Here is a 26,402-nt window from a genome sequence, read left to right on the forward strand (position 1 = left end):
AATTTTGGGTTATTTTAACACAATTTTCCTCTTGAAAGATAGCTCACAGAAACCTCTTAATTTACCCATATGTAAACCTCACATAAGTGGTAGGCAGCAATGAAAGAAGTTTTTTTTTTCTTTTTGGGTCACACCTGGAGGTACTCAGGGGTTACTCCTGGCTCTGCACACAGGAATTACTCCTGGTGGTGCTTGGGAGACCATATGGGATGCTGGAATCTAATCTGGGTCGGCCGCGTGCAAGGCAAACACCCTACCCACTGTGCTATTGATCCAGCCCCCAAAGTTTTTTTTTTTAATCAATATAGCTTGATGGTTTTCTACCTGTGAGACTGACTATTCTGTTCTCTCATCTCTGTGAATCTGGAAAGCCACCATGTCTGCCTCCCAAATAGAAATCCAAGAAGAAACAATTTGTGCTACTTAATAAATGTTAAAAGTCTTCCTGCAGACTTCAAGGAAAGCAGGTGCCCATCAACTTTCATGTAACTTGGGCTCCTGAATCTAGTGTCCTGGGTTTTACAGGGACAGAACAGCAGATCTTGAGATATGGGGCTGGGCAGTTAGATGAGTGGGCTCCCCTATCGGTGCCCCCCGCATCATCCAGAAATCAGCCCAGTGGTGCTACTTTACATACACAGTGACCTAGTATGGCTTTGCGAAAACATAGAGGTAGATTTACTTTCCACTCAGTGGTGATTTACTGAGTGCCCTTATCCTAAGCATTTAAGCCCGTGGCTCCAGACATTAATGTGCGAGAGAATCAGCTAGACAGCATGACAAAATCCCTGGCCCAACCCCAGAGACTCTCAATTCAGTAGATCTGGGCCAGGACCCAGGAACAAGCCCTCGAGGAACTTTGAATATTGATTATTTAAGCTCATTGGGCTACAGTTTCCTTGGTTAGACTAAATGCACAATAAGGTTCCTTTGTGCTCCAGGGGTTCCACTGCTCTGTTCTGTAGGATCAGTATTGATTCCTCCCCTCTCGCCCAGCAGTATTCATTCACTCAGTGCAGGAGGCAAACCACAAGCCTAGGCATTAACATTCACAAGACATGGGCAAAAGTTCCTTGCTCCCCTGCCTCCACTCCCCCACCATTTCCCAGTGGCTTCTACCATTACAGTTACTATGTAGCCTTCCAAAGATATTCTGTGCCTTTCAAATGTGACTACAGACATTTCTTTTTCCTATCCACAAGTGACAGCACACAATGCACTGCAAGTGACTTCCTCCTCTACTTGGTAAAGGGTGGGACTCTTTCCTATCCTTACATAGTGATAGAACATCCTCATTTGTTAACAGCAGGAAAGAAATCCACTGTATTGGTGAGCTGTGGCTTTTAGAACAGTCCTCTGTCTGAGGGACATTCTCATCCAATGTTTGCAGCCACCCAAAACAGCAATGGATGGCTTTGTGTTCATTGTCTTTCTCGCCATGTGCATATGTTTTGTTTTTGCGCTACATCTGGCGGAGCTCAGGAAAGACTTGGGGATCATATAGGATGCTGGAGATTGACCCTGGGTGGTTGCATGTAAGGCAAGGGTGCTACCTGCTGTACTATCTCTTCAGCCCCTCCATGTCCATATTTTTGTAGGATGAATTTCAGAAATGGAATTCTTTATTTTTCTTTTTTTCTTTTTGACTTTTGGGGTCACACTCAATGATGCTCAGGGGTTACTTCTGGCTCTGCACTCAGGAATCACTTCTGGCGGTGCTAAGGGGACCATATGGGATGCCAGGGATTGAACCCGGCCTGCCGTGTGCAAGGCAAACGCCCTACCCTCTGTACTATCACTCCAGCCCCATAAGTGGAATTCTTACCCCAAGTCTATACATACTGGTTCCTTTAAGAGACAGTTTTTCCAGGAGATAATGATTTTAAGCTTATCAGACAGGTGAAAACATCTACCTTGTATATTTCATTTTCGACTAAGGAGACTGAATATCTTTTCAAGAACCTCAGTGGTATTGCTGTCTCTTCAGACCCTTTGAGATGATCTTTACTTAATAATTTACAAAATGTACAGTGTTGTGTTAGTAGACAACTAACCTGGCTGCCAACACCACACACACACACACGCACACACGCACACGCACACGCACAGTCACGATTTCGTAGCCCACGTCTGGAACAATAGCTTCGCCCCTTGCGATGTGACCTTGAGCCAGTTTTGAACCTCTCTGAGTGTCAACGTCCAGCCCAGGTATAAGGTCTGACTTCTTAACACGCCGCGGGTCTGGTTTCTTTTTCTCTTTAAGAGGTTGCAGCATCCCTCGCTTAGAGCCCAGCGCCAGCTCGGAGGAGTGAGTCAACAGTGTCCCAGACCGTTTCTCCGCGGGGAAACCGTGCACGGCTACCGGGCCCGCCCGTAGCAACCGCACGGCTGCGCGCGGCGAGGCGCTGGGAGCACCGGGGGCCCGAGTCCCCACCGCCCCGCTCGGCGCGTCGAGGGCGCCGGGAGCCACTCTCTGCGGCGCTCCCCGCCCTCCCCGGCCCGGCCGAGGGCGGCGCTGCGGCTCGGGGGCCCGGGTGCGGGTGGACGCGGGTGGGCCCCGCGGTCACGTGAGCCAGGCCCGCTGCCGGCGGGGGGCGGGAGTCTGGGCACGCAGGGGAGCGCCCGACGGCCGCCGCCGCCCCGCACTGCGCCCCCGATGTCTCCGCAGTGATCGCGCCCGCGCCCTGGTCTGCAGCCGCGGCCCCCGCAGCGCAGGTGAGTGGCACGGGCGCAGGGGCATCCCTGCAGCCGCGTCCCCCCGCCGCCCTCCGGGCTCGGTGGCCGCTTGCGGTCCCTGCGAACCCGGGGTCGGGTCCCCGCGGGAGCTGCTCGGGGCGCGGCGGGACCTCTAGGGGGGCCTGGGGAGCTGGTCCTGCGTGCGGGGGACTCGGGCTCTGGCACCGAGGACTGTAGGGAAGGGCCGCCCCGCCCGGGGGCGCGGGCACTGCAGGCCGGCTGGCCCGCTCCGCACTCCCCGAATCCCTCTTGGTCTCCCGAGCTCACAGAATCCCCCGGGCTGCTTTATCTGGCTGGCTTCTCTCAGCCCCGTGGGGGTGTGCGCCTGTGTACCCCCGCCCCCACCTCCGTCCCCGTCCCCGCGGCTGCCCCCTAGCATCTTTCCCGGGGGCGATGTACCCGGCGCCCGCTCGGCGGGGCCGCTCTGCCCGGGGCCAGGTTCTTTGGATGCAATCGCGGAATCGTGTGATTTGATGGGCTGGTGCAGGACCTAACCAAGTTCCCCACACATCGCATCCTGGGCGGTTCCGAGGAGGCAGCGGTGCCCAGATGGTTAACCGGGGGTCATCCCCGCGCCGCTCCCGGGTTTCTGGGATGATTGTCCGGCTCTTGTTTTGCTTTTGCTTCCTGGGCTCATTTGTCTGCTAGGGCGCGGATTCCTGGGCTGCAGGGCCCGGAGGGTGGAGACCCAGACGAGTGCAGTCTGCAAAAAAAGCAAGAGGAAGGAGAGCATGAACTTCAGAGAACTGAGGAAGAACTCGGGTTTAGGGAGGGATGGGTTCATTCTACTTATGTGCATAGAAGAGACCTGTCATTTGCTGTGACTCAAACATGACTTGCAGGGTTCTGTAAAAATAATATGGTCTTTCTGCTTTTACTGTCTAATTTTAGCCTGCAAATGTCTTGAAGCATGCTTTTGTACTGGTGGTGATGATGGTGTGTGTGTGTGTGTGTGTGTGTGTGTGTGTGTGTGTGTGTGTGTGTGTGTGTTCACTAGCCTGATCAGAAAATGCCTGAGTAGCAGAGGAAAATCTATGTTAATTCAAAATGGCAGCATGAAAAAAAAAAATCAGGCCAGTCGGAAGCCACACAAACCTCAGCTAATATCAGACTCTCCTGACTCAAGCCCTTAGGTAGGGAATGGTTCTTGCAGCAGACTTGATTTTAGGGTGTTCTAAGGTTCTGGGGGCTGAGTGGGAAGATTAAAGAGCTGTAATTATCATCTCTAACTTATCAAGAGCTGGTGCAAAGACCTTATTAAAACTTTGTAATTTTGATCTGATTTTCTCCAGTAAAGTTGAGGTATGTGACTGCGCACATCTGATGTTTTGTCCCTACAAGTGGTTCTGAAAAGAAGTGTGTATTTGGTATAAACATAAAAGCAGTACTATAACAAACACCAGGTTCTTAAAGCAAGTTTTACTTGAAGAATTGATTTAGCATCATAGGCACGTACTGAGAAGGCAAATTCCTGAAAGGTGACTCATTTTTTTTCCATCAACCTTCCTTCCTTTCTGTTTGTCTGCCTTGCTGCCAGTCATCTTTGCATTTAGGAAGGAGGCGAGGCAGTGCTGGGGGAATAATGGAACAGAGGAAGACAGTGCAAAGGTCAAACTGACAGAGCTGCAGGCGGCTTGCAGAGCTGGCTGCTGCAACCTCATTGCAGTCTGAGAGCGGGATCCTCCATGGTGAATAACAGGCTTCAGTTCCTAGTTAGATGGCCACCGGCACCAAGAACAGAAATCTAGTCTCCTGACTTCTCAGTTCCAGAGACTATAGTAAAAATTTTAATATCTGTAGATTCCTGAAAGAAAGCAACTACACTTTAGTTTCCTGATGCAAGGCCATTTAAGTTCTGCTGTGTCCATGTCCTGTGCACATTTCCCAGGGACTGTTTCTGAATCTAAGCACCAGAGTCATGCATTTACCCCTAATTTTTGAGGGACCTGTTTTGATGGAAAAAATTGGTTGCTCCTGTGATTGGAGCACCGTTCATTAATTTATTTTTCAGAAACCAAAGTTGGCTATATTTTTTCATATTTTTCAGAAGCAAAAGTTGGCCTTTGAGTGTATCTAATTTTAGGTGGAAGTAAATAGCAAGCCTATTTTTAAATGAAGTTGAGGTAGCATGGATGACAGAGACTTTTTCTAGAATTTGATATTGAAGTCTTCGTGTCCTGTGTCAGTGACCACAGATCAATAAAAGCTGGAGAAATTGTGCCTGGGGTAGTATTTTGCAGAGTTGATAAGGAATTTGGAGAGTTTTCAAGTGGAAATTCTGTATTCTCAGCCCAGTGATCTGTAGAAAGGGAGCAAATTGCAGAGAACTGAGAGAATAATTTGAGATGGTAAAGCTCTGTATGGCTATATATGGCTAGATGTATGGAAATAAAACCAGGTGCTAAGCCATGTGTGCCATGAAATAAAAAAAAAAGTTTCATTAGAGCATGAATGTAAAAATTCATTCATTTAAATTTCCCTGATACTCCAAGATATTTAAAATCACACATTAAAAATACACCAACACATGCAATATGACTGTTAGAGAATAATAAAAAGTAAGCCAAAGTTATTTCTTAAAAATCACTCAGGGGCTGGGGATGTAGATATATCTACCAAGGTAGAGGAGAATGTATGTAAGGCCCTGACTTTGATCTCCAGCTTCACAAAAAAAATCTCACACACACAGAGTCACCTGCAATAATCATTCTGAAAACCGGGACCATTTTCAGTGTTTACTGCACTGCAGGAGCCTGTGCCTTCTGGCCACATAAGATCTTGGAACTCTTGAAATGTAGCAGTGCAAATTGAGATGAGTTGTGAGAGTAAAATATGCACAATTTCAAGAAAAGTTGTGAGAATAAGATATGCACAATTTCAAGAAATTTATATAAAGAAGAATTTTAACTTTTATTATTTTATCATTAATGTTTTGGTTTGGGGCAGCACACCAGGAGGTGCTCAGGGATCATTTCTGGTCTTGCTTAGGGGACCATAAGCAGTGCTAGTGTTGGCACCCTGCAAGGCAAGCACCTTAGCCCTATTCTGTCTCTCTGGGTCCTTAAAATAGGGCTAAAATTGTATATGGATTATATACTGAAGTAACATTTTGGCTATGTTGGGTATAAAGGTATCACTAAAAGTAGAATCACTAGGGGCTGGAGTGATAGCACAGCGGGTAGGACGTTTGCCTTGCACGCGGCTGACCCAGGTTCGAGCCCCAGCATTCCATATGGTCCCCTGAGCACTGCCAGGAGTAATTCCTGAGTGCAGAGCCAGGAGTAATCCCTGTGCATTGCTGGGTGTGACCCAAAAAGCAAAAAAGAGGAAAAAAGAGTCACTAGGTTTTTTTATATTTTATTTTTATTGGGGGGACATACCCTGTGGTGCTTAGTGCTTAGGGATCACTCCTGGCAGTGCTTTGGGGCAATATACAGTGCTGGATTGAACAGGGGTTGGCCTTTGTGCAAGACAAGCACCTTTACTTTTATTATTTTATCATTAATGTTTTGGTTTGGGGAAGCACACCAGGAGGTGCTCAGGGATCATTTCTGGTCGTGCTTAGGGGACCATAAGCCTTGCTAGTGTTGGCAACCTGCAAGGCAAGCACCTTAGCCCTATTTTGTCTCTCTGGGTCTATACTTTACTATTTCTCTGGTCCCTCTTTTTTACATATTATGATGTGGCTACTAGAAAAAAGAAGATCTATTTGTGTTTTCACTTATCTTCCATTGTATTTGTTGGATTGTATGGTCAAGATCATTAACAGAAAGTGGAAGTTGGCTAGAGCAGTGATGTAGTTCAAAGGACCCAACAGGTAAGAAGGAGCTTGAGCAGAAACCGGAAGGGATGGAGGATGAATGATGGAGGATTATGAAAAGAGTGCCAAGGACTCTTGTAGTGGGTGCAAGCATGTGTAGAGTGAGCGGGGGCTGCTGGTTGAAGAGGCTATGAAGCAGAGGAGGAAAAGTCTGTACGACACTATTTGTAGTCAGTAGAATTGGGGGTGGCAGGGCTTATGATGGGACAGTGAAAGGGCAGTTAGGCATAACTCCCCAGTACACTGATGGCAACTTCCACATTGTGAGAGATCTGGCTCTGCAAACACATCAAAATGAGGTGAATTTACCTCATACAAGGTGGGTATTTCAAGCTTGCAAATCCTAGCTCTGGTTCTGCAAATTTTCTAAGGAACTGAGGAGCCTTGTTTAAAAATCAAAGAACTACTCCTGGGAATGTACCGTGGGGGCCCAAAAACAATGCAGAAAAGCCATCTGCACTTTTGTGTTCATTGCAGCACTATTCACAATAGCCAGAATCTGGCAACAGATTCTGTGCCCAAGAATAATGAGTGGTTAAAGATACTATGGGATATCTACACATCAGAATACTACACAGCTGCCAGCACAAAGAGGAAGTCATGAAACTCTCTTATAAATGGATGGGCATGGAGAGCATCGTGCTGAGTGAAATGAGTCAGAGGGATAGGGACAGACATAGAATGATTGTGCTTCTTTGCAGGATATAAAAATCTTTGTATGAGACTATACCCAAGCACAGTAGAAATGAAGGCCAGAGGATTGGTCCGTGGCTGAAAGCTTGCCACAATGGTGGTGGGAGACAGCAGTTAAGACAGGATGGAACCACTATATGACTATGATAGTTGGAAATGATCACTCCGGACAAGAACTGAGTGCTGAAAGGAGGTAAAGTGGTATCTGTGATAACCTCTCAGCACCTGTAGTGCAGACCACAGCGCAAGTGCAAGCCTAAAAAGGGGGCAGGGGCCTGGTGGCAGCCAAGCTAAGTAGTCCCACCCTGGCTTCCCATCTGCTCTTGAGTTTGGATGTCATGCCCACCACCTGCCTCCGGGTCCATCTTGGTGCACCAACAGCCCGGGCCCAGAGACACAGCAACTCTGAGTCCCGGAGCACTGGAGATTTTTCTGGGCCCCATACCCAGCCGATTCCACCGGGACACCCCAGATGGAGCAGGTACAGTCTCCCCGCCTACTCCGGATGGAATCTCGGGGAGCACGAGCTTACATAAGCAAGGCCCAGGTATGTGGGTTCCAGAACTAAGTCTCCCAGCTGCATGGCAGCAGCGGAGCTAGGCAGTGCTCCCCAGCTCCCTGTCCGCTCCTGATGCCAGATGTCATGACCACAACCCGCCTCCGGGTGCCATCTTGGTGCACCAACAACCCGGATCCAGAAACTTCCAATTGAATCTCAACATGGATTAGTTCCATACAGAGATGTCTTTGGAACCCAACCACTTACAATCTTAGAATTTCAGAAGCATGCAGCTGCAAAGGCATCCGTGCAACTGTCATGATGCAAAATGAGCAACGGAGGGGCTGGAGCGATAGCATAGCGGGTAGGGCGTTTGCCTTGCACGCGGCCAACCCGGGTTCGAATCCCAGCATCCCATATGGTCCCCTGAGCACCGCCAGGAGTAATTCCTGAGTGCAAAGCCAGGAGTAACCCCTGTGCATCGCTGGGTGTGATCCAAAAAAAGCAAAAACAACAAAAACAAAAAAAAACCAAAATGAGCAACGGAAAATAAATGATCTAGCATCTGTCCCTGGAAGGCAGGCTTGAATGATGGTGGGAAAATTTGAGCAAAATATAATGCCCAAAAGTAGAGAGACAATATCGGGGAAATTGTCTGCCATAGGACTGGGTGAGGACTGGGATGTGGGGGCAGGATAATGGGGACATTGGTGGTGAAAAGTTTACACTGGTGGAGGGATGGGTATTTGAGCATTTTTTTTTAATTCATGTTTTATTTTACTAAACTCAGTACATCCAACTATATAATAATTTATGAACATAATTAATGCAAAAATAATGTAATTAGGAGAAAATAGTACAGTACAGCACAACTCACAGAACATCTCAATTCTGATTGCCACATACCAAGTGCTCTATGCCTTTAAGGTCAGTAGTGATTGTATCAGCTTGCAGTTTTAAGCAATAATCAAAACTTAGGAAGGGAAATTTAACAAAAAGATTCCAGTAAATGCAAAATCTCTGAGGTAAAGTGAAAAGAGTGCATTAGACAAACTTAAATCTATCTTGCATAGATCCTAAGTTTCAAGTAAAGTAGCATGAGACTAAGTTATCTCAAACAGAATAGTAGAAATCTTGCTACTATTGTGTTCTTTATACCAAGTATTATGAGTGGAAATCAAATGATTTAATCAGGATGGTATTTGAGCATTGTATGGCTGAATCTCAAACATGAAAACTTTGTAACTGTATCTCATGGTGGTTCAATAAAAAAAAAAAACCAACTATAAAAGAGAGAGGGGCAGGGATGGGAGAGAGGGAGAAGAAAAGAGTAGTGTCTGACATAGAGGCAGGGTGGGCGTTTGGAGGAAAACTGTGCTGGTGTGGAACAGTGTGTATGTAAGTTCCATACATGCATGGAACATTGTATGTCTGACAATATTCTTCCAATCCATTAGCATGAAATATATTTTTATTTTCTGTTCTCTTCTGTTTCTTTCATAAGTGACTTATAGTTTTCATGGTTAGGCCTTTCACCTTTTTTTTTTTTAATTGAATCACCATGTGGAAAATTACAATGCTTCAGGCTTAAGTCTCAGCTATACAATGCTGAAACAACCATCCCTTCACCAGTGCCCATATTCCACCACAAAAAAAAAAAACAAAAAAATAACCCAGTATACCTCCCATCCCTCCCCGCCTCCCCCCCCCCCCCCCGCCCCCGGCCTGGGTAACTGATAAATTTCACTTTACTTTGGTTACATTCAACATTTCAACATAAAACTATCATTGTTAGGAGTTCCCCATTAGAGTCAGACCTGTGGTGAAGAGATATGAGGTTTTGGATTTCTGTATTTTAGAAACTAAATCCAGGGAAATTTCTTCCAGAAATTGGATCATTGCAAGCTTGTATCTCTCATTAGTGGTCCTCATAATACGACGGTCGCCACACCCTTCCCCCACCACAAGGAAAAGGTGAGAGGGAGAGGGAGGAGAGAGAGAGAGAGAGAGAGAGAGAGAGAGAGAGAGAGAGAGAGAGAGAGAGAGAGAGAGAGAGAGAGAGAGAGAAAGAGAGAGAGAGAGAGAGAGAGAGAGAGAGAAAGAGAGAGAGAGAGAGAGAGAGAGAGAGAGAGAGAGAGAGAGAGAGAGAGAGAGAGAGAGAGAGAGAGAGAAACCTTTCCCCTTCTGGGCAGGCATGGGGCCTCGGCTTAGTTCTTAGTCTGAAGACATTCTGCAAGGAGCTGCCGGTATCAAAAGTAGTTTAGCTGGCCTCTGGAATCATGCTTGTGCAGCTGCGGTGAGGCTACACACATGTGGCCCCCGGGATCACATCTCGGCGGTGAGCATCTTTTATTAACTTTATTCCTGGGTATTTGATATTAAATAGTGGCTTTCTGCTTTCCTTCCCCTCTAGTTCTTTGATTCCCCCCACCTCCTTTGTATTCACCATTACTGAATAATGGTGAGATACACAGTTACGATGCTGTTCAGGATCTTTGCCGAGGTTTCTACAAATCCACAGGCATGTTCTTGCCCGTCATTCATACCCCTACCTTCCCCAGGCTGGACCCTGGAGGGAGTATTCTTCCTGGGAATGCAAAGGCATGGATGAATAGCTTGTGTCTGTGGAAGGGCCATATATTTCCTTTTCCTGTGTGACCGTGAACTACCTAAGGAGGCAGGCAATGATATCTTGCCTTACATCTACCACAGCCCAGCACCTCAGAGCCCCCTCATATCGGACCCGGTGAAAGGTCAAGTCACCAGATGGGGTGACTGGAAGGGGAGGCAACTGGGGGCCCTATCAAAAGTAGTTTGAGATGACTCATGCTCTTCTCCTCTTCACAACTGTATATTTAACCTCATCTGGTGCTTAGCCTGCTTACCTAAGGTGAACTAGAGCTCTTGATCTGTGTGAGTTCATATGGACTCACCTAGTTGAATGTGGGGGGTTGCAAAATATTTTTTTCAAAAAGTATTTAGATGTTTTCCTTTATGGTTTATTTTTGGTATTTTGGTAGATGTTTGATTTTTAGGCCTTATATATATGCATATATGTTTATATGTGTACATATATACCAGGGGTCACCCGAGGTCACATTAGAAAGCCCCGGGTAAAAAGGCATCGTGACTGGGAATAGTTTAAGAACCCTGAACTAGAGAATCCTGAGAGTTCTCATAAGTATTTGCCCATCTTTGCTTTCACTTAGTTCCCACCCTCCTCTCTGGGCTATGTACATAATGGTTTTTCTTCTATATGGTAAAGACCTTGTTAATGTTTTTTTAGCTCCGTTTCTCTTGGGTTGAACATTGTGCTTGTAAGGGCTCAAAATGCATGTTGGTCTTTCATCTGACTTGTTAGAAATTCCAGTTGTGATGTTTCGATGAAAGAATCCTTGGAATTTCTTTTCCCCTCTGAAAGTAAAACCTTCACATATTTTAAAACTTCATTTATCAGTGCCCTAGTGGCCTGGAAGAATTAATGAAATAAGTTAAGTGTTCTTTTAAAGCACTAAAGGTATTAGATATTTTAAATAATTAAAAATCCAATAAAGTATGTGGATGTAGTAAAATAGTTTTAAACCTCATAGCTAAAGTGAAATTTAAAGTTTTAGTCTTTATATCCCACCTCTACTTATAACTCTTTTTTTTAAATTTTTCATTAGAGAATCACTGTGATGTATAGTTACAAACTTATGAACTTTTGTGACTACTTGTAACTCTTAAATATTTGTCTTCCTCCTTCCATCCCAGACTTAATTATTGTATATGCAAACATATATCTGTATGTACAAAGATATGGCTATATTATTATATACACGTACAGTTTCTCTTATATGAAGAGAGAGGGGGATTTTTGGGCTACTCTCGGCAGTGCTGGAAACTATTCTTGGCTTGGTGTTCTAGGTCACTTCACTTGTGTTTAGGGGACCATGTATTGCTAGGAATTGAACCAGAGTTGGCTACATGCAAAGCAAGCATCTTAACCCTTGTTATATCTCTTTCACCTGAAAGAGTTCTTTTAAGTAATAAAATGTGATAACTTCCTTGGATGTGTAAAACAATCCAATGATTAGCTTTAGTGGGTATTTGCAAAGTGATTTTAAATCTTTTATGCCAGACATAAAATAACTCCCTGATTTTGCACTAGCAAGATTTAAATCTAACTATTATATTTCTTCTAAAAAAGAATAAATGTTTAGCTCATTTTGTACAGGGACAGAAATAAGTGATCAGCTACCAATCCGAGAATGAATGGGGAGATTTTTTTTTAAAAATCCCAGTGTACAAAGTTAACAGATATGTTACACATAACACTAATAGGAAAAGACCTAAAAGAATAGACAACACATTACTTACACAAGACAGGAAGACAGATGGTGGGGATAGGAGGTCAGAATTCAAAGCAACCTTGCCCAATTATGGGCACAATGGTAGCAATGTTAGAAATGAGCAGAAAGAAAATGAAAGGACCCTAGATGTGGCTCTCAGAAACTCCCGGATCTCCCTTGTAGAGAAGGCTTTTGGCATCTAACCGTGTACCTACCTTTTCAAAATCATTCCTCACCCTATCCCTTCATTTTCTTTATTATCACATTCCCAGAACCCAGGTATTTAAGATCATGAGAACAAAACTTGGCCACGTGCAAGGCAGACACCTTACACACTCTATTATTGCTCTGATCCCCTCACATTTCTTAGTTTTAGTTTTTTTTCACATGAGTCATTAAATGAAAACTTTTGCTTGAATTCATAGTTTTTATTGTGTCCATTTCTGGCAATAAATGAGGCAGACTCATATGGGGCCATGGGCAGAGAGCCTTTATGTTCCAGGGCTGAACTGTGTGGGGCTGGTACCCCCCAACCAACTGAGGCTTGGTCTTCTGGCAAGGCTCTAATTATTAACTAAAGGAATTGGCTGCAATTGCTTGAACTTCTGGGTTTGCAATTTTACAAGATGCTCTTCTCATTTCCCCTCTCTAATCATGTAAATTGCAGTATTTTTCGAGTGGAACAAATCACTATGTGACAATTCTGTAATGTGGTAATCTGTATGTGTAAAGGTGTTATTAATTTTTCAAAGGATATTTCTTAGCAGGTTCTACTGATACAGAAATATTTAACTACTTGAAATTATATTAACTTCTTACACATTTATGGCTCAAAATTCTTACTTTATATCCAAGGCTGATGTGTCATGTTAATCATCAAAAAATTTATCTATGCTATTTAAATAACACATTTGAAAAGATATTTTAAAAAGGGGAGGGCTGGGAGATGCGTGCTGAAAGTATACTATAGACCAAACATGATGGCCACTTACTACCAGTATTGCAAACCATAACACCCAGAAGGAGAGAGAGAGTAAAAGGGAATGTGCCTGCCACAGAGGCGGGGGTGGGTGGGGTGGGTGGGGTGGTTATGGTGGGAGGGATACCGGGAACATTGGTGGTGGAGAATGGGCACAGGTGGAGGGATGGGTACTTGATCATTGTATGACTGAAATATAAGTACGAACGTTTGTAAGTCTGTAACTGTATCTCACAGTGATTCATTAAAAAAAAAAGTGTATGGAGTTTAAAAACTAAATTACAATGTGTCTAGCTAGAGCATGACTTATGCTACATTTTTTATGGTATCTGCTTTCACTAAAATAACCTCATGGCAGAGCTAGAAATTGAAATCTGCTCACTGAGCTGAGTACTATCAGAGAAAATAAAATGAGCATAAATTAAGCTATCGTAAACCTCAAAAATTAGGTGGAAGAAATAAAAAATATTTTGTTCAAAGTCAAGAAATAAGTAATAAAGAAAAAAATAAAAGGAGGAGGGCTGGAGTGATAGCACAGTAGGTAGGGTGTTTGCTTTGCACACAGCTGACCAGGTTCAATCTCTGGCATTCTATGTGGTCCCTTGAGCACCACCAAGAGTATTTACTGAGCGCAGAGCCAGGAGTAACGCCTGGACATGCCAGTTGTGACCCAAAAAAGTAAAAAAAAAAAAAAGAGTTGGAAGACACATTCTTTAGAGAAAGGAAAAATACAAAACACCTGAATAATGATCAGTCATCCAAATCTTTCTAATTAGAATCTTTCTGTTGTAATTTAAATCCCAGTTTTGAAGTCAGAGAGACCAACAGAACCTTCAGTTTCCTGTCTCAAGTTAGCAAGGGATGGCTTTCACCTGCTTTCATCTTGAGAGCCAAAAGTATTGCTGTTAATGCTGCTGCTGATTTCAACAAACTTCCATTAAAATGAAATGGTTTTCTTAAAATTTTATTTTTATAAAGTTATTCACAATAGTTCAGTACAGATAACATTCAAACACTAATCCCACCACCATACACCTTCCCACTACCATAGAGGAAAGTGTGTGGAGATTGTTGTATTTCATCCCGGAGCTATTTAAGCCCTTGTATAGGAGATTACAAGCATGCATGTTCAACTCAAACAAATGTATGCTACTTTTGGTACATCAGTGGGCTGGAGTATATGAGGTTACATGGCCACATTTGCGACCATGTGCCAAGGATGTTCTGTGTTGCTCTCTTCTGGGAGCTTTATTTCATTGTCTCTGGATCTTGGCTATTGAATGAGATTATATGGTGCCAGGGGCAGTGTGTGGGTGTGACTGCCAAGCTACTGGAAAACTGGGGAGCTGGGGAGAGGAGGCCCAGTCCCATTCTGAGTGAGCTTGGAGGTCTCAGTCACGGATTGTGCATACCTGGGTTTTTCTTCAGGTTCACTCATAGGTGAAGCTGAGTAAATTGAAGGAAAGTTGAAAAAAGCTTCTGAGAAGAAAAAGGATTAAGTAATCAGTGAATATTGCACACTATCATTCTTGGGGGCTAGAGATGTGGTTCAAATGGTGGGCATAGGCCTTCTATTTGGGAGACCCTGGGTCTGGTCACCAGTACCTTTTGGCCCTCCCAGCACTAGCCCCGGTAGCTTGTGAGCATCGTGAGATGTGACTCCAAAGGAAATATTATTCATTTCTTGCAACTTCAACCACTGTGTTGGAATGAATCTCTAAGGGAGAAAGTTTCTCAGGCTCCCCACACCTTTGGGATGGGAGGTCACACTATCTATTTATTTGTTTGTTTATTGGTGTTTGGGCCATACCTGGTGGTACTCAGGACTTACTCCTGACTCTGTGCTGAGAGATCATTCCTGGCCAGGATCTGGGACGATATGTGGTGCCAGGGTCAGCCACTTGCAAGCCAAGCATCCTACCCACTGTGCTGTCTCTCCAGTCCCAGGGAAGCCACATTTCAGTGCTTGAGATTGACCCATAGCTTGGGACCACCTTCCTCCAATTAGATCTGGCACACTAAAGGTCTTCCTTACTTTACTTCAAAGAGACTGGGTTATAAAACTTAAGGAAAAGACAGAGAGAGAGAGCAAGGTAAAGAGGACCAGTCTCGCCTTTTCTTCCAATTCTAACATACCCTGCCACTCTAATCCTTCAACCAAAATTCCTTTCTTGCGTACAAAAATCCTTCCAAACATTCCTTTCTCAGAGATATTGAGGCTCCAAATAAGGTACTCACAAATAGTAACTGCAAGATAACATTTCCTGTATAGATCCAGTTTATATTACTTCTAACCTTAAAATACTTTTCATTGGAGCTGAGGCATACCTGGGTTTTGGGGTCATACCCAGTAGTGCTTAGGACTTACTATAACTCTTTGCCCAGGGATCACTCCTGGTGGTGCTTGGATGATGATAGGCAGTTCCAGGAAGTTGGACCAGGGTTAGTATATGCAAGGCAAGTGCCTTACAAGCCATGCTGGAGAGTCCAGCCCTAAAGATTTTTAAAAATATTTCATCATGTGCTTAATTTTCCTCTTTTCTGTGATTTCAGAACATGTAGTCTACCGCCGAGCCACCTCCCCAGCCAGTATAAACTTTAGTTTCAAAGTTATTTGCTATAGAAAATTCCAAGCATATGCAAGAGAGCAGCAGAATGCACCCCCATATTCTCACCTCAATCATTATTATTATAGGTTTGATCTCATCTCATGTGAACTCACCCTTTCTCCTTGTCTTTAAGTATTTTAATTTCATGGAAATATTGCAGGCATGCATCTCTAAAAGATATGGGCTCTTTCATTCCAGACACAACATAAACAGCAGCATTATTATATCTAAGAAATCATATCTAAGAAATTTGGAGCCACACCTGGCGGTGCTCAGGGGCTCCTCTGGCTTGGCAGGTCAAGATCACTCCCAGCCCTGCTAAGTATGTACTCCTGCCTTTGAGTGATCTACTGCATCCCATTTTATTATATCCTTATATTATCAAATTTAAAATTAGCATTAAAGTCTTGCAGATTATTTTAACTTCTTTTTGTTCAATTCAAGTCACAGTCCAAACAAGTTCCATTCATGTACTTGGTTGATATACTTATCTTTTGATTTTTTTCTTGAAATATTTGTTGTTGAAGGAAGCTGATTATTCCTATAGAGTTCTCTATGGTCTGTTTATGTTGTTGAGTTTTGGGTTTGGGAGCCACATCTGGCAGTGCTCAGGGTTTACTCTTGACTCTGTGAATTAGGGATCACTTCTGGTGGTGTTCTAGAGAACAAACCAGGATTGACTGTGTATAAGACAAGTGCCTTACCCCCTGAACTATCTCTTTGGACCACAGTTTTCCCTTTAATTGATTGTGTCCCCATGATGTGATTTGAATTCTCTGTAAAGTGATGGCTAGATGCAGAGACTGCGCCATCATTTCAGTCTGTTTTTCTAAACATATTTTAGTTACACTTTGGAACTTGAATGTGTCTGATGCAGACTCTTGGTGAGAGCATGAGAGAGGACAGTAAGGATTGCTGTAAACTGGCAAACCCATCACCCATGAGTGGTAGGAGGGAGGAGAGTGAACACTTATTCAGTGTCCACTGTATACAGCCTTAGAGCTTGGTGCTTTCCATATTTCCATATGTTCTCCTGGAAACACAAATGCCATATTATGTGTTGTGTTAGTGGGTGGAGTAGGGATATGAAGAGGGTGTGTGTGTCTGTCAGTATGTCATACAGACAGTGCTATGGAGCCAGGCAGACTCTGTAAATCAGTACATTTGGTGGGACATTATAAAAGGAGAGCCAGACAAAAGGCACATGAAAAAATACTCTACATCACTAATAACCAGGGAGATGCAAATCAGAACAACAATGAGGTATCATCTTATACCACAGAAACTGGCACACATCAATAAGAACAAGAACAACCAGTGCTGGCGTGGATGCAAGGAGAAAGGGACTCTCATTCATTGTTGGTGGGAATGCCGACTAGTCCAGCCTTTTTGGAAAACAATATAGATATTCCTCCAAAAACTAGAAATTAAACTCCCATATGACCCAGCAATAGCATTTCTAGGAATATATCCTGGAGATGCAAAAAAAAAAACATAGTAAAAATGACATCTGCACTTGTATGTTCATTGCAGCACTTCACTATAACCAGAAACTGGAAAAAACCTGAGTGCCCAAGAACAGATGACTGGTTAAAGAAACTTTGGTACATCTACACAACGGAATATTATGCGGCTGTTAGAAGAGATGAAATAATAAACCTTGCATATAAGTGGATGGGCATGGAGAGTATCTTGCTAAGTGAAATGAATCAGAAAGAGAAGGACAGACATAGAATGACTGCACTCATTTGTGGAATGTAAAGTAGCATAATATGAGACTAATACCTGAGGTCAGTAGAGATAAGGGCCAGGAGGATCACTTCATGGTTGGAAGCGAGCCTCACATGCTTGGGGAAAAGGCAGTTGGGATGGAGAAGGAGCCACTAAGTAAATGATGATTGGAGAGATTGCCCAGGGTGGGAGATATGTGCTAAAAGTAGATCAAGGACCAAACATGATGGCATCTTAGTATCTGTATTGCAAACCATAATGCTCAAAATTAGAGAGAGAGTAAGAAGGAATGAATGTACCTGCCACAGAGGAAGGATGGGGGTGGGGCGGGGGTAGTGGGTGGGACACCGGGAACATTGATGGTGGAAAATATGCCCTGGTGGAGGGATGGGTGCTAAAACGTTGTATAACTGAAAGGTAATCATGAAAGTTTGTAACTGTATTTCATGTGATCCAATAAAACTTATTTTTTTTAAAAAGGAGCACCAAAGAGGTAGTACAGGGGTTAATGTATTTGCTTCACATGTGGCTGACTTCGAATTCCATCCCAGGGGCCATGTGTGGTCATTGGAGCACTGTCACAAGTGATCCCTGAGCACAACGCAGGAGTAAGCTCCGAGTACCTTGATTTCTCTAGGACCTGTTTGATTTTAGCATATTAGCTGTTAATTCTGATTGTAACCAACACACATTCTTGGGCTACTTTCTCAGAGAGACCACAGCACCATGCAACTGGCCACCCTGCTCCAGTCCCTGATGCACCGCCGTGTGTCCACTGAAAACAGGCACTCCCACAGCAGGGAGCAGCTGGAGGGGCCCTGGCCCTTTCTGTGGGAGAAAGAGGCTATGTAGGAGCTCTCAAAGACTCAAGCGATAAGAAACAAATGATCAAAAGGCAAAAGAACACTGAGGCCTTGCCAGGAAAGAGCAGTTTCTGGGTAGACGAGACCTTATGGAGAAAGGCTGCGTCCTGTCCTTTCTCCTCTCCTGGTGGTGACCAAGTTGCAGGTGGCACTCTGAGCCCTTGAAATATTTGTTTGGCGCACACAAATGTGGTCTAATGAACAGATTAGCAGGGCTGGTGTCATTGTTAATGTTATGGACTCAACACCACAACCCTGTTTGAATAAATGAGATTGAAACTCTCATTTATTCAATTGATCTTAAAACTCTATATGTTTCTTTTTTTGGGGGGGTTGCTTTATTTTGCTTTAGTTTGTGGACCGTACCCCATGATGCTCAGGAGTTACTCCCAGAAGTGCTCGGGAGACCCTGTGGGATGCTGGGGATCAAACTTAGGTCGGCCCTGTGCAAGGCAAGTGCCATACCCAGTATACTATACCCCGGCGTTGGTTTTACTTCTATTCTATAGATCCTCACTGCAGACTTTGACTAGTAGAAAGTTGAACCTCTGGCTAGTGTGGATGGTCTTTATACGCTTATTTCTTGTGCATCCTGTGGAACTCATGGGGCATCTTTCAGGGCGTGCCTGGGAAGTCTGGGTTTCTTGATAGACCGTTCCTCAGCTGGCATTTTTGTTTGTTTGTTTTGGGGCCATAGCCAGAGATACTCAGGGCTTACTCCTGCTCTGCACCCAGGAATTACTCCTGGTGCTTGGGGACCATACAGGATGCCGGGAATTGAACCTTGGTTGACTGTGTGCAAGGCAAGTGCCCTGCCACTGTACTATCTGGTCTAGCTCCATCACCAGCTGGCATTTACAGCCACAGTTTTAGTTTGATAATTCCTTTCCCAAACACTTTATTCTGTTTCATTGGCAGATACATGAAAGCACAGTTGATTTCTGTATGAGTTCAACAGGAATGTCCATTTAAAACATGAATTTATCAATAAAAATAATAAATAAAAGAACTTTTTTGAAATAATAGTATATAATACCAGGAGGTTGGCTCCATGGCTTGGAAGCTGGCCTCATATGCTGGGGGAAAGGCAGCCTGGATAGAGAAGGGAACACCAAGTATAAGGTGGTTGGGGATCCCGCGCGGGAAGGGGATGTGTGCTGAAAGTAGACTAGAGACTGAACACGATGGCCACTCAATATCGCAAACCACAACACCCAAAAGGAGAGAGAGAACAAAATGGAATACCCTGCCTCAGAGGTGGGGTGGGGTGAAGGGGCGGGATTAGACAGTGGGAGGGGTACTGGGTTCATTGGTGGTGGAGAATGGACACTGGTGGAGGGATGGGTTCTCGAACATTGTATGAGGGAAACACAAGCATGAAAATGGGTAAATTTGTAACTGTACCCTCACGGCGATTCACTAATTAAAAATAAATAAATAAATAAATTAAAAGAACTTCTTTGATATTCAAGTGGTGGCCAGTCACAGATCTTGGGTTTAAAGTTCACCAGTGTGTTCAGCAAAGCTGGGAGCTGGAGAGGAAGGAAGTGTAGGTGGAAATTTGGGGGTTATTTCTGTGTGTAAGTCAAGGCACTTTGTCAAATTTGAGAGCATTCGTGCCGTGAGTGTCACTGCAAAGACCGTTTCTCCCAGGCAGCCTCCTCTCTGACATTCTCTGGGTGGTCTCCTAGCAACAAGTGACCATGGCACCATGCCCCAGTCCCCAAGTCTGCACTCAAACCTCGTCACTCCAGGGCTCCTGCTGGGACGCTAAGCTCCCATGCTGTACTCCTACAAAGCTCTGCTGATGCCTTTACCCCACTTCCTGCAGATTCCGGGCTTTTTGTCTTCCCTCTTGCCTCCAGTAGTCTACAGCAGAGGTATTTTAAAGTATTCTTAACAGTGCTTCTGAGGGGATGCTTGCTGGTTTAGCCGTCCATGGTGTGACATGGAAGTGATTCATTGATTTGGACTGTTAGTTTATTGCTTACGAGGCAAAAATCCTAACTGATGTTTCTCACATAGAAGCTTTATATGGTAGAGTGACCCTGTAGGTCTGTTGCTAGGTTTTTGTTGGAAACCCACAGTAAGAGAGAAATGTAGCAATCTAGCAAAGGCACAGACTTGTATGTATATATGTGAGAAGAGGGGTGATCTCCTCAGCAGTGATCAGGAGGACCCGGGTGAATTTTTTTAAAAGGTGATACTTAGATTGAGTGCACTGGACTCGTGGTTTGATGTTTGGGCTCGCCAGGCAGTGCCGCAGTACTGAGGCTGCCAGGAGGTACTCAAGGAACCATGCAGTGTCTAGGAAGAAATGTGGGACCGCTGCTCACAACACACATGTGCTTGAGTGATTTTACCTGGCACCTCTATATGTATTCTTTTTGTATTATATGTAATAATATGTATTACATGTGTTATATGTAATAATATGTATTAGTATTGGGGCCAGACCAAGTGATGCTCAAGAGTTAATCAGGGATCATTCCTGGGGGACCATATGGGGTTCTGGGGATTGAACTCAGGTCATCTGCATGCAAGGCAAATGCTTTACCTTCTGTACTATTGCTCTTTGCATTCTTTTTTTTTTTAATTTTTTTTTGTTTGTTTTTGGGTCACACCTGGCGATGCACAGGGGTTACTCCTGGCTCTTCACTCAGGAATTATTCCTGGCGGTGCTCAGGGGACCATATGGGATGCTGGGATTAGAACTGGGGTCGGCCGCGTGCAAGGCAAACGCCCTACCCGCTGTGCTATTGCTCCAGCCCCGCTCTTTGCATTATTGAACTTAAAATTCACATTACTTACCAATACTTACCTTTACTGTGTGAGATGTATGAATATATTGTAAAAGTTGCTTTTATTGAAAAAAAATAAAAGAATGATTCTCTACTAAACTGAGTTCGCACAAGGGCTGCAGCCTGCAGTTTGGAGAACCCTGCTTTCCACACTGCTCCCCAACCCCACCTCTAGGACCTCATGGCTTCTCATTGGGTCTCAAACAAGCACGTTAAAGCCAAAGCTCTGTCAGGGCTTTGTTCCAGGGGAAGTTCTGTTCACTGCTTTAACTGCTGGTGTCTGGAGAATGTAGATAAGATGAAAAATTCACTATTAGATGCTTACACTCCGTTTTTCAAAGCCTAATTAAAAATGTTGAGAAGTATGTAATACAGCACAGAACTGCATTAGCATGTGTGATTGGGACCTCATGGGATGCTAGCTGATTATTCATCATAGAGGAGAATATGACAGCTCATAATCTGGACAGAGTTTAAAGAAGAAAGAAGAAAAAGCTTAAAATGTTTCTTGTCTCATGCATGGATAGTTTAACAGTTTCTAAAACTCCTGTAAATAAAGATTTTTAAATACCTGTTTGGTTACAGTATATGGATGGTAATTATCAGAATTTTTCTGTTTTTTGTATATTAAAGTATTTTGACAAATAATAGGAACAGAATACAATTTCTCTGAATCAATTTCAGAAAAATTGTATCTCAGGCTTTGGGATGGGCCAACTTTTGTTTTCCAGTTAAGGAGATACCTTTTAGGAGCCTGTCCATTATGTGTGTGATTGACAATAATAATAAAAATGAAAATCAGAGTTTTTCTTGAGTAATAATGAGTTGGCCAGGCTGCCAAACCAACAACAAACAACAGCAAAAGAAAGTATCAGAGAATTATTATAATAACAATAAATAATAATTTTACTCTAATTATATTTCAAATAAGAATTTGCTAGTTTTGGAATTTTGTGTTTCAGGACACAGAATTTAAGTTTCTCCTTTTTTTTTCTTTTTGGGTGACACCCGGAGATACACAGGGGTCAGTCCTGGCTCATGCACTCAGGAATTACCCCTGGCGATGCTCAGGGGACCATATGGGATGCTGGGATTCGAACCCGGGTCGGCTGCGTGAAAGGCAAACGCCCTACCCACTGTGCTATTGCTCCAGCCCCAAGTTTCTCCTTTAAAATAAAATTTTTTTAAAAAATATTTTTAATTGAATCACACTGATATGCACAGTAACAAAGTTGTTCATGATTGGGTTTCAGTCATATAATGTTCCAACACCTATCCCTTTATCAATGTACATTTCCCAGGACCAATCTCCCAGCTTCCTTCCCTGCCCCACCTCCCACCTGCCTGCCTCTATAGTGGGCATCTTCTTCTTCTCCTTCTTCCTCCTTCTTCTCCTTCTTCTCCTCCTTCTGTTCCTTCTTTTCCTCTGACTCTTCTTCCTCTTCTTCTTCCTCCTCTCCTTTCTCCTTCTCTTCTTCTTCCCCTTTCTCTTCTCCTCCTCCTCCTTTCATCTTCTCCTCAATCTCTTCTTCCTCTTCTTTCTCTTCTTCCCTCTTCCCCCTCCCTCCTACCCCTTCTTCCTTCTTTCTTCTTTCTCCTCCTCCTCCCTCCTTCTTCCTTCTTCTCTCCATCCCTGCTTTTTTTTTTTTGCTTTTTGGGTCACATCCCTGCTTTAAAAATAACATTCTTAAATCAGCAATATCTCCTGGGATTATTTATTTTTTTAATTTTTCTTTTAACTTTATTAAGTCACTAGCTATAGACATTCAATATTCCAAAATGAATCCCACCATCATTGCACCTTCCTACCACCATTATTTTCAGTTTTCCCAACCACCCTTGAGCCTGTCTCCATAGCAGGCCCTCAGCAATTTATTTTACGTTGCTTATTATATATAACTCACTTAAAAGATAATAAAAGATGTTTTCTTAGAAGAAAGTCAGTGGAGATTGTTGCAATTCACCATGGAGCCCGTAGCCCTTGTATTAGAGATTACTAAAGTATTATTACAGGTTAAGTCTTCTGCATTTACATTTTGTTCATTGATATTGATTACTTCCTACATTATATCCCATCAAACTTAGTGTGCTACATCTGGTTTATCAGTATTACAGAGTTTGAGACATTGCGCTGCCAAAACCATGGCTGCACACTCCAGGGCGTCCAAAATTTTTAATGGAGTGATACAGCTGCAGTTAAATTCTTAGCTGACTGGCTGCTTTGGGGCATGTGCATATCTGCCAGGCTCTCTAGGTACAGGGAGATGGGAGCATTTAGCCCATACCCAACCCCGTGAAAGCTGGAGATCTCAGTCACAAAAACCTCACACCTGACTGTTTCAACAGATCAATTTCTGGATAAGGTTTGTCCTGAGCAGTGCGGTCCAGCCGGGAGCATTGTGGCAATTGTGGAATGTGAAAGTTTTCTGCTGCCAAGGCTGTTTGGGAGGGTGGGAGCTCACTGCCATTGTCCAACGTGTGCTAGGAGACCCCAGCTTTCTGCAGGGATCCGGGAGAAATTCTGCCTCTTGTAGATCTCATTTGAGATTTCTTTATGAGTCTCTGGATCATAGACAGTGACAGAATTTATATGGTGCCAAAGGTGCCCCATTCATTCTTACATTAAATTCTGTGCTCATCTTCAAATAGAAGACTCACCACAATCTTTCATTTATTTCACATTTTGAAAGAAAATGTGAGTCAATAATTCCTGACAATTCCATGAGAACCAGCCGCTTCACTTCTTCCTCATCCTCTTTCATCCTTGGCACCACAGTCCAGCTCCACCGCTGCTGCCACCTTTCTCCTGGTCTCTTTCTATTTTCTTTTTGGGTCACACCTGGTGATGCACAGGGGTTACTCCTGGCTCTGCACTCAGGAATCACTCCTGGCGATGCTCAGGGGACCATATGGGATGCTGGGAATCGAACCCGGGTTGGCCGCGTGCAAGGCAAACGCCCTACCCCCTGTGCTATCACTCTAGCCCCTGGTCTTATTTTTTTAAATAAATTTTTGTGACAATATAAGTATAAATACTTATAGATAAATGAGAAATCAGAGGAAAATTGTGTACAGAAAATATCAATATTTAGACTTCTGTTGTTGATATTTTGGACATATTCCCTTCCAGTCATTTTCTAAGCTGTTTTTTTTTTCCTTTTTGTGGAGGCAAGAGTGGGGACACACTCAGAAGTGCTCAGGGCTTATCCCTGGCTTTATGCTCAAGGATCCCTCCTGGGGGTGCTCTGGGTAATGGATATTTGGTGCCGGTGACAGAACCTTTGCCAACCACATGCAGGGTAATCTGCACTATCTTTCCAGCCCTCTCTAAACACATTTTTTTCTTTTTTGGGTCACACCCGGAGATGCACAGGGTTTACTCCTGGCTCTGCACTCAGGAATTACTCCTGGCGGTGCTCAGGGGACCATATGGGATGGTGGGAATCGAACCTGGGTCAGCCTCGTGCAAAGCAAGTGCCCTACACGCTGTGCTATTGCTCTAGCTCCTAAACACATTTTTAGATCATTATGACAATTTACTTTGGACATCCCTCCTAAACCATTTCTCCATGTAATTGGATCTGTGTAAATTCCCTCTGAAACACTCTCCCAACTGGTCTAGCAGCATCTGTCAAAAAGTTCCTTGGAGGAGGTGGCTGGAGACTTGAGAAGTAAAGGTATCCAATATTCTTTCAGGATGTAAAATGAAGATGCGATGGAGAAATACCCTGAGGATTTCCAGGAAACAATAAGGGATTTGAGGTTCACTTCAAGGGAAGTGGAATTGACATACAGGCCAATTCACCTTTAGATCCTAGAGAGAAACTTGCTTAAACCAAATCTGTCTGATGAGTGTGGTAGCTGCTCCCTAATGTTTGCTTCCTTCTGCCAGCTGGAAATGTTCTGCCTCAGGTAAAGGAAGTGGGAGCAAACTTCATTATTATAATAAATAAAGTTGACAAGTACCTCTGGGCTCATTAGCAGCTTTGGTGGGAAAATCTTCATTACTGAGTTTATTCACGAATCACGAAAATCCCGTTAATCACCGATTTCTCGGGCGGGCTCAGTAACCTCTCATTCCGTCCTTTCCCTGAGATCTTAGAAGTCTCTCTCTAAGATGTCGAATCTCTGTCCTCCCAAAGATGTCGCACTGGGGGAATCTTTCAGGATCAGGGGAATGAGATCCAGCTTGTTACTGGATTTAGCATATAAACACACCATGGGAAGCTTGCAAGGCTGTCCCATGTGGGCAGGAAACTTTCAGAAGATTGCCAGTTTCTCCCAGAGGGAGAAACAGGCTACATGATATCGCTTCTGAGAGCTTGCTTTTTCTGAGTTTATTAGGAAGTTGTAATGCTGCCTGTGTGTATAAGCAAATTCTGGTTATCTACATGTCTGCTTGAATGTAGAGTAAGAAAAGCTTTGAATAAAATGGAAATTCGGCTCTCTTATTCATACTAATTATACTTCAACAGTTATGTGAGGCTAATGGCCTTCGTGTTGGGCAGTGGAGATAGGACATTTTCTGTGATTGTAGCCAGTTTTGTGAGACAGCACTGCTCTGAAAAGTTGAAAAGGATATGTCATCTAGGAAGCCAGGCAGTGTGCAGAAATGTAAATGGACAATTAGCCATGGTTAGTTTGCTACTGGATATGATACAGTTCGCTGGTTTGTTTAGCAATTTAAAAAAGCTGTTGAAATTCTTTGCCCTTGTGGTGTCTTCAATCATTGACAATTTTCACCAGAAAATCCAGCTTCCCTGGAGCCATGCCATGTCCATGGGCATCTGTTGGTCACCCTCATCATGGCCAAGTGACACAGATGGCATGCTGGCCACGCACACATCCTGTATGAAAGTAGATGCTGGTTAAACCACCTTGTGGCTCTATTTTCTACATGTTGTGTGTGGCAGATGTGAGGTGGCAGCCAGGAATCTACCGCTTCCTTCTCTACTCACTTCAGTCACCTGGAATAAGTGCCCAGAAAAGTTCAGGACTGATGAGAATCTGCTCTGAGCACCTTCATGGTACAGTCCTTATATCTCACCAGCTGCACATGGCAATGATCAAACCATACCTGGGTCCCACTTATTCTGCTCAGCCTGGAAGATGACTACTGCCACACAATTTCTCAGGGAGTTGTGAAACTCGGGCTGAAGAGAGAGGAATTGATTTTTGCAGGAAAGAAAAGTCAGTCCTAAATTCTATCTCAGTGTTTCAGGAATGTCACCTTTCCTCACAGAAAAAAATTTCAGAAGATGAGTAGTGAAATAAAAGCAGTTTTATTTAGAGTGATGAGAGAATGTGGTCTCATGTGGCACTCAATAGAGAATGCAGGCT

General features: G+C 43.8%; 1 protein-coding gene across 2 annotated transcripts in view; it reads left to right on the top strand.

Annotated features, from left to right (window-relative positions):
- Positions 1 to 2,100: 2,100 nt before the first annotated feature.
- The window catches only part of SCRN1 (secernin 1), a 79,227-nt gene continuing 54,925 nt past the window's right edge, over positions 2,101 to 26,402 (top strand). Inside the window, exon 1 of one of the 2 annotated variants that reach the window (XM_055131691.1) lies at positions 2,101 to 2,208. The gene's annotated coding sequence lies outside the window, so the exon portion shown is untranslated. Of the gene's footprint in view, positions 2,209 to 2,440; positions 2,716 to 26,402 lie in introns of those variants that run through there. The other variant, XM_004604047.2, reaches the window with a different exon arrangement.

Source organism: Sorex araneus, chromosome 1, assembly GCF_027595985.1.
Source record: "Sorex araneus isolate mSorAra2 chromosome 1, mSorAra2.pri, whole genome shotgun sequence".
Taxonomy (NCBI): Eukaryota; Metazoa; Chordata; class Mammalia; order Eulipotyphla; family Soricidae; genus Sorex; species Sorex araneus.